The sequence below is a fragment of the Leucoraja erinacea genome, chromosome 28, assembly GCF_028641065.1.
Source record: "Leucoraja erinacea ecotype New England chromosome 28, Leri_hhj_1, whole genome shotgun sequence".
NCBI classification, from domain to species: domain Eukaryota; kingdom Metazoa; phylum Chordata; class Chondrichthyes; order Rajiformes; family Rajidae; genus Leucoraja; species Leucoraja erinaceus.
The window spans coordinates 21630746-21645342 of record NC_073404.1 but is presented as its reverse complement, the minus strand read 5'-3'; the positions used below and the strand labels follow the sequence as shown (position 1 = coordinate 21645342).

Here is a 14597-nt window from a genome sequence, read left to right as displayed (position 1 = left end):
TCTTGTCAGTTCAGTGATATTAATCGAATAAAAGCTGATTGAAATACTGCCCCTGAAGAAAACTGCTGTACAGTTTCCGCCAGTCGGAAAGACAGCCAACCACTGGCACTACTTTCAACATCTCACTCTTAAAACCTGGTATTTTAATTTTTGACATGTGCTATTTTATCTAACAGTTTCCATATTCTCCACAAAACTATCATAACCCATCCTTCCTTAAAGTATTTGTTTAAGGTAGTCAAATAAAAATTCTCTCCAGTAAATCTGTTGCCCTTCAATTTTATTGGATTTTTTTGTTCTGTAATTGTTTGTGTCAAATTAATGTATTTGGAAAAAAAAGTGTGATTATACCTCAGAACTTAAATAACATTTTCTGCAACTTGGTGGGTTTGTAATAGGTAATTTTTTTATATAAATGTCTCTTCATGGCTTAATTAAAATAAGAAATTAGTAAAGCAGTAGAAAGAGGTGCACAATTAAGATCATATTGAAAATATTTTGTGCTGATGTAGTATTCTTGACATGTATTGATGAGGATAGATCACCAAATAGTTTATAATTGAAACGCCTGTTTGCCGTTCCTCGAAACTCAAGTTTCCAGCTAAACCTGTACTTGATAACGTAGCAGTGTTGGAATGTCAGGATTGAACTTGTTTTCAGGTGCATCAGTTAATGTCATGAAACCTGCTGACTATCTTATGCATATTGAGATGCCTCTTATACTTTATAGCTGGGGTCTTGGTGCTGGCAGTGACTGCTTGGTGGAGTGTTAAGCAAATGTAGAACAATACGTTGGAAGAGACTTTTCACAAGAGATGGTCGTCAAGCTTGATGTGCTGCAAATGCGATTAGAATTTATGAAGTTTGGTAAAAGTGCCACATGACAGCATTTAAAGATCTGAATTCGGTTCATATCAAATTTCTAGTCTGAGTTGAGTTTAATTTATTGTCATATTGTCATGAAGGCAGGTACAGGATACTGAGTTGGATGATCAGCCATGATCATATTGAATGGCGGTGCAGGCTCGAAGGGCCGAATGACCTACTCCTGCACCTATTTTCTATGTTTCTATGTGTACAGTGAAAAGCTTTTGTTGCATGCTAACCAGTCAGCGGAAATACAATACGTGATTATTATCGAGCCATCCACCAGTTGGGTTTAGCTTGAACTAATGCAGTTCAGTCTGGAACTGTGGGAGCCCCCCTTTGCATATAACCTGTGAATGAATGGCAGAGCTTGATACGGACTGTGCACATGCCAGTAAAAGTTGCATCGCACAGAAACTTCACATGGTATTGCTAAATACATATATTTCAATAAGATTTCAATTTGACTAGATACTCTGTGTTATCAGTAACTGATCGAACAAAATTCTGATTGCACTGTAATGTTAGTGTAGCTGACTAGGATAGTTAATAAGTTGAGAACCGAAAGGTTGCTGCTGAAATGAAGCTGGACTGTATAATTACAAGTGTAATTACTGAACTCGCCTGTTTGGGAGGATCCCTGACACTGGTGTGCACTCTCCAGATTCCAGAAACCCTATAACAGGGGCAACATCTCTGTTCCATGCAGAATAAATACATTTTTAATATCTTTCCCTTTTGGTTTTACTGTTATTTTCAGCTCCAGACCAATTCCGAATAAGGGGTAGGCATGAAGGACTGAGATGAGGAAAAACCTTTTCACCCAGAGAGTTGTAAATCTGTTGAATTCTCTGTAACAGAAGGCAGTGGAGGCAAATTCACTGGATGATTTCAAGAGAGAGTTAGATTTAGCACTTGGGGCTAAGGGAATCAAGGGATTTGGGGAAAAAGCTGGAATGGGGTACTGATTTTGGATGATCAGCCATGATCATATTGAATGATGGTGCTAGCTCGAAGGGCCGAATTGCCTACTCCTGTACCTATTTTCTATGTGACTACTATCACTTGCTAGTGGCAGGAAACGCATGTGCTTGAGCCTTGCTACCAATGATATTGATGAGTTGAGCAAAGGAATAGTTAACCCTCAATGGCCCACTGCTGTTCTTCAATGTAACACTACAATGGTACCTGCCCCACAGTCACTTCAACTGTTCTTATGAATATTGTTTCTGGCTGCTATCCACTGCTTGAAATGAACGTTCACATTTGAATGCAATCAAATATAATTCTGGTCTTAATGTATGAAGTAGAAGTGTACCTCTCCTACATTGCACCCCCCCCCCCCCCCCCCCCCCCCCCCCCCCCCCCCCCACCTTCCAGTGGAGATTGCAATCTATATTACTAAAAGTCTGATCTTGACCGCTTCCTGTTCTGTATGTTGATTTTAGAAAAGACGCTGCCACTTATGGCTGTGATTTTTGGCCAACTTACTCGGAGTCCCCCTCCGCTATGCAGGAGAAGAGGATTTTTTCCTTCGATGAAAAATAAAAGAGTTATTAGTGTTTAAAAAATGTTGAGATTCTCTCTCCTGTCAATCAGGCCATGAAGGCCACGCCCCTTCTGGTGGTGGGGGGGGGGGGGGGGGGACTATAAAACCCAGAAGTGTGGGTGTGGCTCAGTCTCTGCAAGATGGAGGAGGGAGAGGTCACGACTCGCTGTCTTGCACCCTGCTTGAAATGGTATGAAACTGCACTTGAATTTGGTGGCCTTGCACCCTGCTTGAAGTGGTAAGAAACTGCACATTAAATTTGGTGGCCTTGCACCCTGCTTGAAATGGAATTTCAAGGAATAGCCGTGAGTCAACTGCCAGCCCACCAGCCGTGAGTGAGTGAGCTGTCAGCTCAACAGGCTTGAGTGACTGAGCTGCCCACCCAAGAATCCATTCGGCCCACAATGTCCATACTAGCCCTCTGGAAGCCAGTCTCTTCAGCCCATACTAGCACTCCAGAAAGCCCCCCCCCCTCCCACTGGCCACCAATATTGGAATTGGTGGAGAGGTGGAATATGAATTGGGGGACCAGCCCTCCCATGTGATGCTGGGACCCAACGGGTCCCACTTAGTCTAGTAAATGCTAAAGTTCATGGGCAGGTATACCATTGGATTAATATTGCAGAGACATATGAACATTGCATTTTCTAAGTTTAGGTTGAACATTGAATTCTCCAATTCTAGGTCAACATTGAAATATCCACTTCTGGGTAATCAACCTGTAACCCTTGATCCTTTTTTTCCCCATTCCCCTCTCCTCCCTGTGCCCCATTTCTCCCTCTATCTCACCCCCATTTCCCCTCCCTGTTTCCCCTTCTACCTGTATCTCTCCTCACACCATTTCTTTCCTTTTCTCAATCCTTTGTCCCCTCTTCATCTCTCGCCTTTGTCTACCCATCTGCCAATTAATCCCCCTCTCCTGTTTCCATCTATCTAGCGATCAGCTTTGCCTCACCCCCACCTCTCTTCCAGCTTCCACCCCTCTCACTACAAATAATCTGAAGAAGAGTACCCACCCAAAACGTCACTTATCCATGTTCTTCAGAGATGTTGCCCGACCCGCTTAGTTACTCCGGCACTTTGCTTTTTGCACAGGATTCCTAGTTCTGCAGTTATTTGTGCCTACTGGTTGCAGAAGTATGACTTTCTTTCATCAGAGTGAGTTATGGGGGTTGTCAATATAAAATTCTCACAGCAAAAATTCTCTTTGCATGTAGAATTATTGAGGCGCAAAATATATTCTTACACGACTTGCTACTAAGGCCAGTGGATCTTTTATTGCATCACTATAAAAATAATTAAATCAGGTAATTCAAGATTATGTGAAAAGAGCAGGGCAATGAAGTATGTTGTGGAAGCACAAGTGTAGATCTGGGAGGTTTACAGGCATAATAGCCACTTTCTGTAGCAACAAGGAAATGCAGATGCTGGTTTATACCATAGATGAATGCGTGTCAGGCAGCATCTCTATAGAGAAAAAGGATGGTGACGTTTTTGGTTGGAACCCTTCTTCCGATGACTTAGTTATTTAACCCGCTGAGTTACTCCAGCCCTTTGTATCTAACCACTTTCTATGTTGTACTTTCTTTGAAATTTAAAGCACTTTATTTGTTTAATATATGTCTGAAATACTTTGCCTCAGCGACCTCATAACAAAAGTCTGAAGAAGGGTTTCGGCCCGAAACGTTGCCTATTTCCTTCGCTCCATAGATGTTGCTGCACCCGCTGAGTTTCTCCAGCTTTTTTGTGTAACCTTCATAACAAAAGTTGTTTGGGGACAGAAGCGAGTAAGCTTCATTAGATGGTATTTCTGGCCTACTTAAATTTAAACAAATCTAAATTTCGGTGCACGGATTGTCAAAATGGCCTCGGCAAAAGTTCCCAACTTTTCAGGAGCAACACAGTGTTAAGAACAGCTGGTGATGAGTCAGTCACTCTGCCATTTCACTGGGCACCTCAGAATGTGAGTGCAGTTGGACTTCATCAGATGGATGAATTGCCACACTTTTTTCGATTGAACTCGCATGAAAGTTCAAACAAAGGTGTGGGAAAGGGGAGTGAACCTGGTGATTCTTCAGTGGAGATTTGGCAAAGTCATAAAAATCTTACTTAATGCTGCTAACACCATCCCTAATTCCCCAAGCTCATGGCCTATGGCAGTGTAAGAGTTAAAACTTGTTTGTGTTCCCAGTACTAACTTTGTGTTTAGTTTACTGTGAAGTGTGCTTAAATGATCCCAGCTTTGACTTTGTGTTGAAAGAATTTGGGCTGCAGCACCACTTGCATGATGCACAAGGGTGACCTTGGTCAGACCAAGGCTTTGTTTACTCTCAGTTACACTTCAGCTAACTGAGAGCAGCTCAGCACACAAAACAGCACCAGAAAAGAGCCGCCAAGCTAAAAATGTGCTGTAACAAAGTGTGGAATCTGAACAGTAAATCTGAGTGCCGTAAATTGAAGTTATTTCGCTCTCCTTGTTTTCTTTCTTCCCCTCAGGTAGTTATAGTGGCAGCTTTTAAAAAAAAAATCAGTGTTACCTGTGTGTAAATATCCCAGCTCATTTGAATCAAAGGGAATTGAAGATGCACCTATATTTAGTGCATTGAAAACTGGAAAAGTAAGGCATTGAGAATGGGACCTGGGGGAAAAAAAAACTGGGGGAGCAATATTGGAAGGGTCCTGGTTGCTTAAGTAGAATGTGGGCAGGTAAGTTTGTAGATGTTGAAGAGACCAGAACTGGAGGTGTGCACTATCTCTGAGGTTAAGGGGCTGGGGAGCATTACAACAACAAGAATTTAAATACAAGGATGAGATTTTTACCTAATTGGAATAATGTATCCAAGTATACTCAAAGCAAACAATGATTTTGACTTTGATTCTTTATTTGAAGTCACACATGGGTAGAAACAAAAGTCGTCATGCTAATAAGCTGATCATTTTTTTTCCAGCCCTATCTTCACATCCTTGATATTTTTTATTAAGATCCCAAAGTCTGTCAGTCTCTGTTTGAATGCTGTGAATGACAGAGCCTCTCTGTTAGAGAGTTTCTAAGATAGCTCACGCGCTAAGTGAAGGAATTTTTTACATGTTGGTACTCTGCCTGCCTGCTGCAGCCAATATCATCAAAGATCCACACTACCCTGGCCACACTCTCATTTTGTTTTTACTATCGGGAAGAAGTTATAGGAGCCTGAAAACTGTAACGGATATCTTCAAGAATGGTTTCTTTCCAGCTACCACCAGGCTCTTGAACACTGCACAACAGTTTGGTTATGAGGCTAGAGTGTTCGCAACCAAGCACAGCTAAAATATTTGAAATTAATGATCCATCCGGGCTTGCTCCTAAGGTACAGAACCCACTCTCCAGTCAATTCAATTCATTTTACGTAATATTCTTAAAACAGTTGCAATCCCTAGATAGAGAAAAGGCTGTGGGGTGAGCAATATCCAATGTGTAGTTCTGAGGACCTGTATTCCAAAACAATTAGCGCTCAAATGACATTGTTGAAAATAACCCAGTATGTCTGACACGAGTCGGGTCAAATTCATCTCCCCTCTGAAGAAGGGTTTCGGCCCGAAACGTTGCCTATTTCCTTCGCTCCATAGATGCTGCTGCACCCGCTGAGTTTCTCCAGCTTTTTTGTGTACCTTCATCTCCCCTCTCCTGGTTCAATGAAGAGTGTACTTGCAAGGCAGCCAGTCAGTCCAATCTCCATCACCAGCAGAGTAATGGAAGATATCATGTACAGTGGTATCAAGCAGCACTTACCAAGAACCTACTCATTGGGCTTTGCAAGGAATACTCTGCTCCTTTAGGCAAGAACTCAAGTGGGCGATTAGCAGGGCTAAAGGCGGCCACCAAAAGGCTATAGCATGTCAGATTAACAAAATGTCCATTACTTTTTATACATACATTAAAAACAAAAGGATAATCAGGAAGAAGGTGGAACAATACAGGAGGGTACTTGTGGTTGGAGTCCAAGGATGTATTCGAGATACTAAAGGTGTACTTTGAATGTGTATTCACTGAGGAGGAGGACGACCCTTTTCTGCTGCAGCCTTCATCCGCTTTCCCAGCCGTTGTGACGCTCCACTAAAGTCAGCCATCATCCTCCGCCTGTTCCACTGTTGAGGTCTTGGTTGGATTGCTCTTTGTGGGACCCATACACAAATAAAAACGTTTCTTCCATCGAATGTGTCCAAAGACAGGCAGCTCGATTTGTTACTAACACCTATGAGAGAGGAGCGAGTGTCACCAAACTTCTGAATTCTCTGGGGTGGAATCCTCTCCAAGACAGACGTGAAGCTCACCGTTTGACCTGTTTTTACAAAATGTTAAATGGTCAGCTCGACATAGACTACAAGACCTACACCAAACCCAAACCAATTAGGAGCAGACGAGGGCATTCGATCCAATTTGTGATCCCAGCTACAAGGACAGATGTATACAGCAATTCGTTCTTCCCCCGCACAATTAAAGCATGGAATAAGCTCCACCCAACTATAGTTACCCAACCAGATGCAACTTAATTTAAAGTAGCTCTTTCTTCCCAATAACCCTTTCTGGCTTAAGCCCTCCCTTCACCACCTCCAGTTTAAATTCCATTTGGAATATTTTGGAAGACCAAGAAACCAAGAGACCTCCCCCTTGACCTTACCACCATGGTGGCCCTACCAGGAGCACAGCTCCAGACGGCATCGCTCTCAGCATCTCAGGTCCACACAAGCTTCTCCACCACGACAAGGTGACAATCCACGGAGAGTGTGGAGAATACAAATATGCAAAAGCAGTTAGGGACTAAGAAGGAGGTGAGGCTGGGGCTCTTGAAATGCATTAAGGTGGATACATCTTCAAAGATCTATCCCAAGTTATTAAGAGAGGCAAGAGAGGAGATTATACAAGCCTTGATGGAGATCTTTATCTTCTCCTACCACAGTTGTGATCCAGATGGACTGGAGAATAGCCAATGTTGTTCCTTTGTTTATGAAGGGAAGAAGAGGGAATCCAAGGAATTATGGGCTGTTGAGCCTCAAATAGCGGTAGGGAAGCTATTAGAGAGAATTCTTGGTGACAGATTTCCTCCCATTAGGGACAGTCACGTGGCTTTGTATGTGACGTCGTATATGGCTAACAATTAGATTTTTCGAAGGTGATTGATGTGGGTAGGGCAGTGGGTGTTGTCAATATAGAGTTTAGTAAGGCGTTTTATAAAGTCCCCCATGGTAGGCTTATCCAAAAGATTAAGATGCACGGATTCACAGTGACTTGGTCGTATGGATACAAAACTGGTTTACTGGTAGAAGACAGTGGGTTGTGGTGGAAGGACACCATTCAAGCTGGAGATAATAGACAATAGGCAATAGGTGCAGGAGTAGGCCATTCGGCCCCTCGAGCCAGCACTGCCATTCAATATGATCATGGCTGATCATCCTCAATCATTACACCGTTCCTGCCTTCTCCCCATTTCCCTTGACTCTGCTATCTTTAAGAGCTCTGCCTAGCTCTCTCTTGAAAACATCCAGAGAACCAGCCTCTGATGCAGAGAATTCCACAGACTCACAACTCTTTATGTGAAAACGTTTTTCCTCATCTCCGTTCTAAATGGCTTACCCCTTATTCTTATCTGTGACCAGTGGAATTTGTGGGGATTTGTGTTGGGATCTGTTATTTGTGATGTATATAAATGACGGAAGTAAATGTAGACTGGTAAGTGAGTCATTTTGTAGAGGACACCAAGATTACTGGAGTTGTGAGGAGAGGGATGTTGGTTCGCATGAACTGCTTCAGTATACCAAGCGCACGGCCGTCTGGGCTTTGGACTCTGAATAATGGTACCAATAATGGCAGCGCCTGCATGTGTAATCTATGTAGAAAGAAGTTCACTGTGTAGTTTCAAATGTGACAAATAAAATTGTAGCACATCAGTTCCACAGACGGAGACCAATGTCTGGAGTAGGGTAGAATCTGAGTACCATAGTTGTGTCTGGTGGAGCGCACTTGCTAGCTTTGTACCTTCTTTGATTATGTTGGCTGCTTTTCCGAGGCAGCATGATGCGTAGATGGAGTCAATGGGGGAAAGCCCGGTTAGTGTGATATAGATCAGTTACAAAAATGGGCCGGAGAAAGGCAGGTGAAATTTAATCGAAGCAAGTGTGACGTGTTGCACTTTGGGCAGTCAATTAAAAGCAAAATATACAATTAATGGCAAAACCCTTAACAGCATTGATGAACAGAAGGATCTTCGTGTCCAAGTCCATAGGTTTGTTATTGTCCTGTGAACTGAGGTAAAGTGAAAAGATTTGTTTTGCACATTATCGAAACAGATCAGATATACTATACATAAATACAATCGTCAAACTCAAATACAATAGACGGAGCAAAGGAGAAGATACAGAGTACAGAATATAGTTCTCAACATTTGTAGTGCATCAGTTCCACAGACAAAAATCCAATGTCCCCAATGGGGTAGAGGTGAATTAGACAATACCCTAGCTGAGGGAAGGACGTTCAGAAGCCGGATAACAGAGGGGAAGAAGCTGTTCCTGTGTTTGGTGTTGCATGCTTTCAAGCTTCTGTACTTTCTGCCGGATGGGACAGGGACCTGGATGGGGCAAGTCTTTCATTAAAGCTCCTTGAAAGTTGCAACACAAGTAGATAGAGTTGTAACAAAAACATATTGACGTTGGTCAGGGCATTGAATGCTAGCATCAGGAAGTCATGATGAAGTTTTGTAGGACTTTGGTTAGGCCACATTTGGAGTATTGTGTGTGGTTCTGCTTCCCCATTACAGGAATGACGTGGAAAATTTGGAGAGGGGGCATATGTTTACCAGAATGCTGCCGAGAGTATAAGCTATTAGCCATAAAGAATGTTTGGATATTATTGGGATTATTTTATCTGAAATGGGTTAAAGGGAGACCTGACACAAGTATATATGATGAGAAGCATTGATAAGATGGTTCTTTGTTCCATGGGTGGCAACATCAAATATCTTAATCCATTCATAGTCTCTATACATCCAATAATGCTCATGTTATAGCCAGTTGGGCTAGCACTATCTCTTTACACATGGCACCATCACCACTCACAGTGCCCCTTCTCTTGTTTTGAGAGGTGTCCCCACCAGATTTCTGCCCCTCAGTGTCCAGGAATGGATGGACCCTAGATGCTGGTTCTCCTCCACAGAGCCTTTGCATTGACTGCACCAAGCTGCAGTGTGTCCCTCACCATGTACTCCTCCAGTCTGGAATGGGCCAGTCGGCAACGTTCCCGGACCGACATCTCACTGTGCTGTAAGTCCCAACGGGTTTTGGGCAGACCAAAGAGCATCTTTCACCGTGTCGATGGTTTTCCAACAGCATTTGATACCCGTCTCCCAAGTGTGTTCCCAGTAACTGCCAGTAAATCAACGAGTCCTCAGTTGCGGAGTTGCTCGGGATGCTTATTCTTAGAATAAAGGGCAGGTCATTTAAGACTGAGGTGCGAAAAAACGTTTTCACCCAGAGAGTTGTGAATTTATGGAATTCCCTGCCACAGAGGGCAGTGGAGGCCAAGTCACTGGATGGATTGAAGAGAGAGTTAGATAGAGCTCTAGGGGCTAGTGGAGTCAAGGTATATGGGGAGAAGGCAGGCACGGGTTATTGATAGGGGATGATCAGCCATGATCACAATGAATGGCGGTGCTGGCTCGAAGCACCGAATGGCCTCTTCCTGCACCTATTTACTATGTTTCTATGTTTCTATGAAAAGTGACTAGGACCCTTGCACCCTTCTTCAGACCCTCTTTGCAAAATTCACACTCTATGAAGACGTGGAAAACCTCAAAAAGGCTGGCAGCATCATCAAGTACCCACACCATCCTGGCCTCACACTCATCTCCACACTACATTCAGGTAGAAGGTACAGGAGCCTGAAGACTGCAACGTCCAGGTTCAGGAATAGCTTCCCCACAGCCATCAGGCTATTTCCCGCAGTCATCAGGCTATTAAACTCAAATGAAACAAAACTCTGAACATTAATAGACCATTATCTGTTTATTTGCACCTTATCTGTTTATTTATTCATGTGTGTATATATTTATATAATGGTAGGTACACAAAAATGCTGGAGAAACTCAGCGGGTGCAGCAGCATCTATGGAGCGAAGGAAATAGGTGACGTTTCCGGCTGAAACCCTTCTTCAGACTGATGGGGGGTGGGGGGGGGAGAAGGAAGGAAAAAGGGAGGAGGAGGAGCCCGAGGATGGGAGGAGACAGCACGGGCTAGCAAAATTGGGAGAATTCAATGTTCATGCCAATCCGGACGCAAGCAACGCAGGCGGAATATGAGGTGCTGCTCCTCCAATTTCCGGTGTTGCTCACTGTCAATGGAGGAGACCCAGAACAGAGAGGTCAGATTGGGAATGGGAGGGAGTTGAAGTGCTGAGCCACCGGAAGTTCAGGTAGGTTATTGCGGACTGAGCGGAGGTGTTTGGCGAAATGATCGCCCAGCCCCCGCTTAGTCTCACCGATGTAAATCAGCTGACAACTAGAGCAGCGGATGCAGTAGATGAGGTTGGAGGAGATACAGGTGAACCTTTGTCGTACCTGGAACGACTGCTTGGGTCCTTGAATGGAGTCGAGGGGGGAGGTGTTGCATTTCTTGCGATTGCAATGGAAAGTGCCCGGGGAGGGGGTGGTACGGGAGTGAAGGGAAGAATTGACAAGGGAGTTGCGGAGGGAGCGGTCTTTGCGGAAGGCAGACATGGGGGGAGATGGGAAGATGTGGCAAGTGGTGAGGTCACGTTGGAGGTGGCGGAAATGGCGGAGGATTATTTGTTGTATTTGCCGGCTGGTGGGGTGAAAGGTGAGGACTAGGGGGACTCTGCCCTTGTTGCAAGTGTGGGGATGGGGAGAGAGAGCAGTGTTGTGGGGTATGGACGAGACCCTGGTGCGAACCTCATCTATGGTGAAGGAGGGGAATCCCCGTTCCCATCCTTTATATAATGGTCTATGGACACACTGATCTGTTCTGTATTCATGCCTACTATATTCTGTTGTGCTGAAGAAAGTAAGAATTTCATTGTCCTATCTGGGACACATGACAATAAACTCTCTTGAATCTTGAATATTCAGTAATGAAACAATCTGCCTGACCTCAGAAAATGGGGAAATGCCAATGTCACCAGTTAACAATGCATGAGCCCAGCCATCAAAGTGATAGAAGCGCTGGCCCACAAAGCTGTTAAGTTGTTCTTACTTGTGCTCATCAGTGGTTTTTTCGTTTTCACTAGGACTGTTCGGCTTCTGACAATGATAGCATTGGCCCAAATGTGAACAGCAAGATCAGAATTCCATGTGCGAATAATTGCTCTTGACATCATAGCAGCATTTGATTAAGCCTGGCATCAAGCAGCCCTTAATAAAGTTTTGTATGGCTCAGCTGTTCACTGCATAAACACAGTGATTCATTAAGGCAGAATTTACAAAGCCCAACTTGGAGCTGAGTTGCAGACGTTTTAAGTAACTTCAGTTCTCCAGCATAAATATAGCCTTTCAGTGTTTTTTGTTTAATTCCACAAGCTGAAACAGAGAGAGCGAGGGAGAGTAAGCAACCGCCTCAAGCGAAATGCTTTGATGTCAGTATCAGCTCATTCTTTGTCAAAGGCGACTTGTTTCTTTAATTACCTAACAGGCACATTATCCTAACAATGATGGTGTTCAAATCCAGGAATGAACTGCTTTCTTGTATGAATTCAACTTCCCACTATTGAGGGTGGGTGCAAATGTTTCCCTGCTAACGTGGGCACAGCAGAGTGTATCAGTAATGTGGTGGTGTATAAGCACACAATCGATCGAAGGTGCATGTCGGGAATGCTTGAAGCCTGGCGGTCACACAGCATCCAGGCACATGTTAAAGTGCTCCGAAGCTTTGTAACTTTTTCCGAATTGAAAATAAATTGGGCATGCATTGGAAAAGCGGGAAGGGTGGCAGTTGGGAGGGAAGATTGGCAGGTCATCTCCGTCAAATACAGATAGAAACATTCTCTCCTCAGATGTTGATTGATCTGTTTAATGTGTTTTTGGAAATCGTTTTTATCTGCAGCACTTCACCTTTGTGTTGATGCTTATCGCTGATGGATGATACTGTTTATATAATTTTTTTTTTATTATAACAGGGAGTGGTGCTTAAATTACGTTTCCGATCAGGCTCCGAACAAAGAATTCTAACCTTAAAGGGATTTAATGTAGTAAAATGTCCCAAGGCGCTTCTACTAGTGATGCAGGCAGGATCTGCATATCCTATCCTTCCATTATGTACAGCAGCAGCGGCAAGAGAAGCAAGATGTTATCTAACTGGCCCTGGCAATGTGTTAGTTATGCAACATAACCCATAGACAGACGTGAACATTTCCTGATACCATCTGTGAGAAAAAAAAATTCCCGGATTTTGTAATTCCCTCTACTCGTGACTATACGGAAATTACAAAGCTTTTAATGCCTGAACGCGATTGGTATAACATGAAGGGGTGCAAAGGAATCAAATTATGAAAGCATGTTAAAGAAGGAACTGCAGGTGCTGGAAAATCGAAGGTAGACAAAAATGCTGGAGAAATTCAGCGGGTGAGGCAGCATCTATGGAGCGAAGGAAAAAAGGCAACGTTTCGGGTCGAAACCCTTCTTCAGACTGATGAAGGGTTTCGACCCGAAATGTTGCCTTTTTTCCTTCGCTCCATAGATGCTGCCTCGCCCGCTGAGTTTCTCCAAATTATGAAAGCAAATTAGTTCTCCTTACCAAAAGATAAAGATACTATCATAGAGGAAGTGCAGTGAAGGTACACATTTTGATTGAGATGATGGAATAGTTGCATTCCAGTAGATCTGTCTCCATTCCTCCACGAACCAGGGTGGATCTCTTGTTTACTTGACCTGTATTCGCTAGAGTGCAGAGGTATAGAGGGATCTCACTGAAATGTAAGAAATTCTAACAATGTTCGACAGATTGGACGAGGGAGGATGTCCTTATTGGAGATGCCTGAAATCAAGTATAACAAAATAAAGAGTGGAACACTGAGGAGGAGAAATTCTTCACTTGCGATGATGAGGACGGCTATGGCGGCTAAGTTGCTGAATACATTTAAGAAGGAAATTGATGCATTTCTGGACCTCAAAGGCAGCAAGAGGGTTGAGGAGAGAGTGGGAATGTAATATCTAGATTGAGGATCAGCCATGATTGTATTGAGCAGAGAAGCAAGAAGGAATGGCCAATTGGCTTGTAGCTTCTGTTTTGTTATGCATTTATCAGAAAAATATCCCAAGGTTCCTGACACTTACCAATGAGGGGTAGTTTTACCTCTTTTCAGACATCCGAAATGTTTTTGTACTTGGGCTTTATCAACTTTAATTGCAGTTTGTGGCTGAGTTGCTGCATGCACAGGCATGGGGAGTTAATTGTATAAACCGCTGAATATATGTACGGTAAAGGTGCAGCTGCAGCACCAAGCTGTTTGAAAGTTTTGTTCAAGTTTAATTGTCCAATTTTGGAACTTTTTGAATTATGGATTTGATTGAGAACATGCAGATATTCAACATTTAATTTAGGATTATTCGTTGAGAATGCACCATTCTTTGAGGGGTTAGTTTCAAGAGATAACAGCTCCTCACTACAGACAGTGTGGCTATGTTGTGCAGAGCCAAATCAGATCTGGTTATTTGTGCATCAGGACTCGTAGTAATGATCACTGTTATTCTTGTTCTTGCCTCCTGGACTGACTATACCAATCTGGGGCTAGAAATTAATGCACTATGCCACTGGTTACAGTAAGTACTCGGATTTACTAAATCAGATATTATCGTTGAATTAAAAAAAAAACAATAAAATACAGGGGGTGCAGTTCTTGGGTTATGTTTGTGGCTGAATCAGTTATTCTGTATCATGAGAGGTTTTGGGATCATAATTATGAATAGCAATAAAGTAAGAGGCTGCTTGAATTCCTGAGAACACATGAGAAATTCAGTACTTCTGCAAGGTTATTTGGGAGATATGTTGAATGTCGACTATACTAACTGCAGTTTGGGACCTTGCTGCTTGTGCCTCATCCTATAAATAGAGCAAGAAATCAAATATGTTTCTTCATAAATTTCCTCCTTGTCAGAACCATTTCTGAGCATGTTTGAAATGCCGCAGCGTAGAACCAAACTAT

General features: G+C 43.2%; 1 protein-coding gene across 2 annotated transcripts in view; it reads left to right on the top strand.

Annotated features, from left to right (window-relative positions):
* LOC129710771 (E3 ubiquitin-protein ligase RNF43) overlaps positions 1-14597 on the top strand; it is a 175623-nt gene that overhangs the window by 56108 nt on the left and 104918 nt on the right. The window lies entirely within an intron of this gene.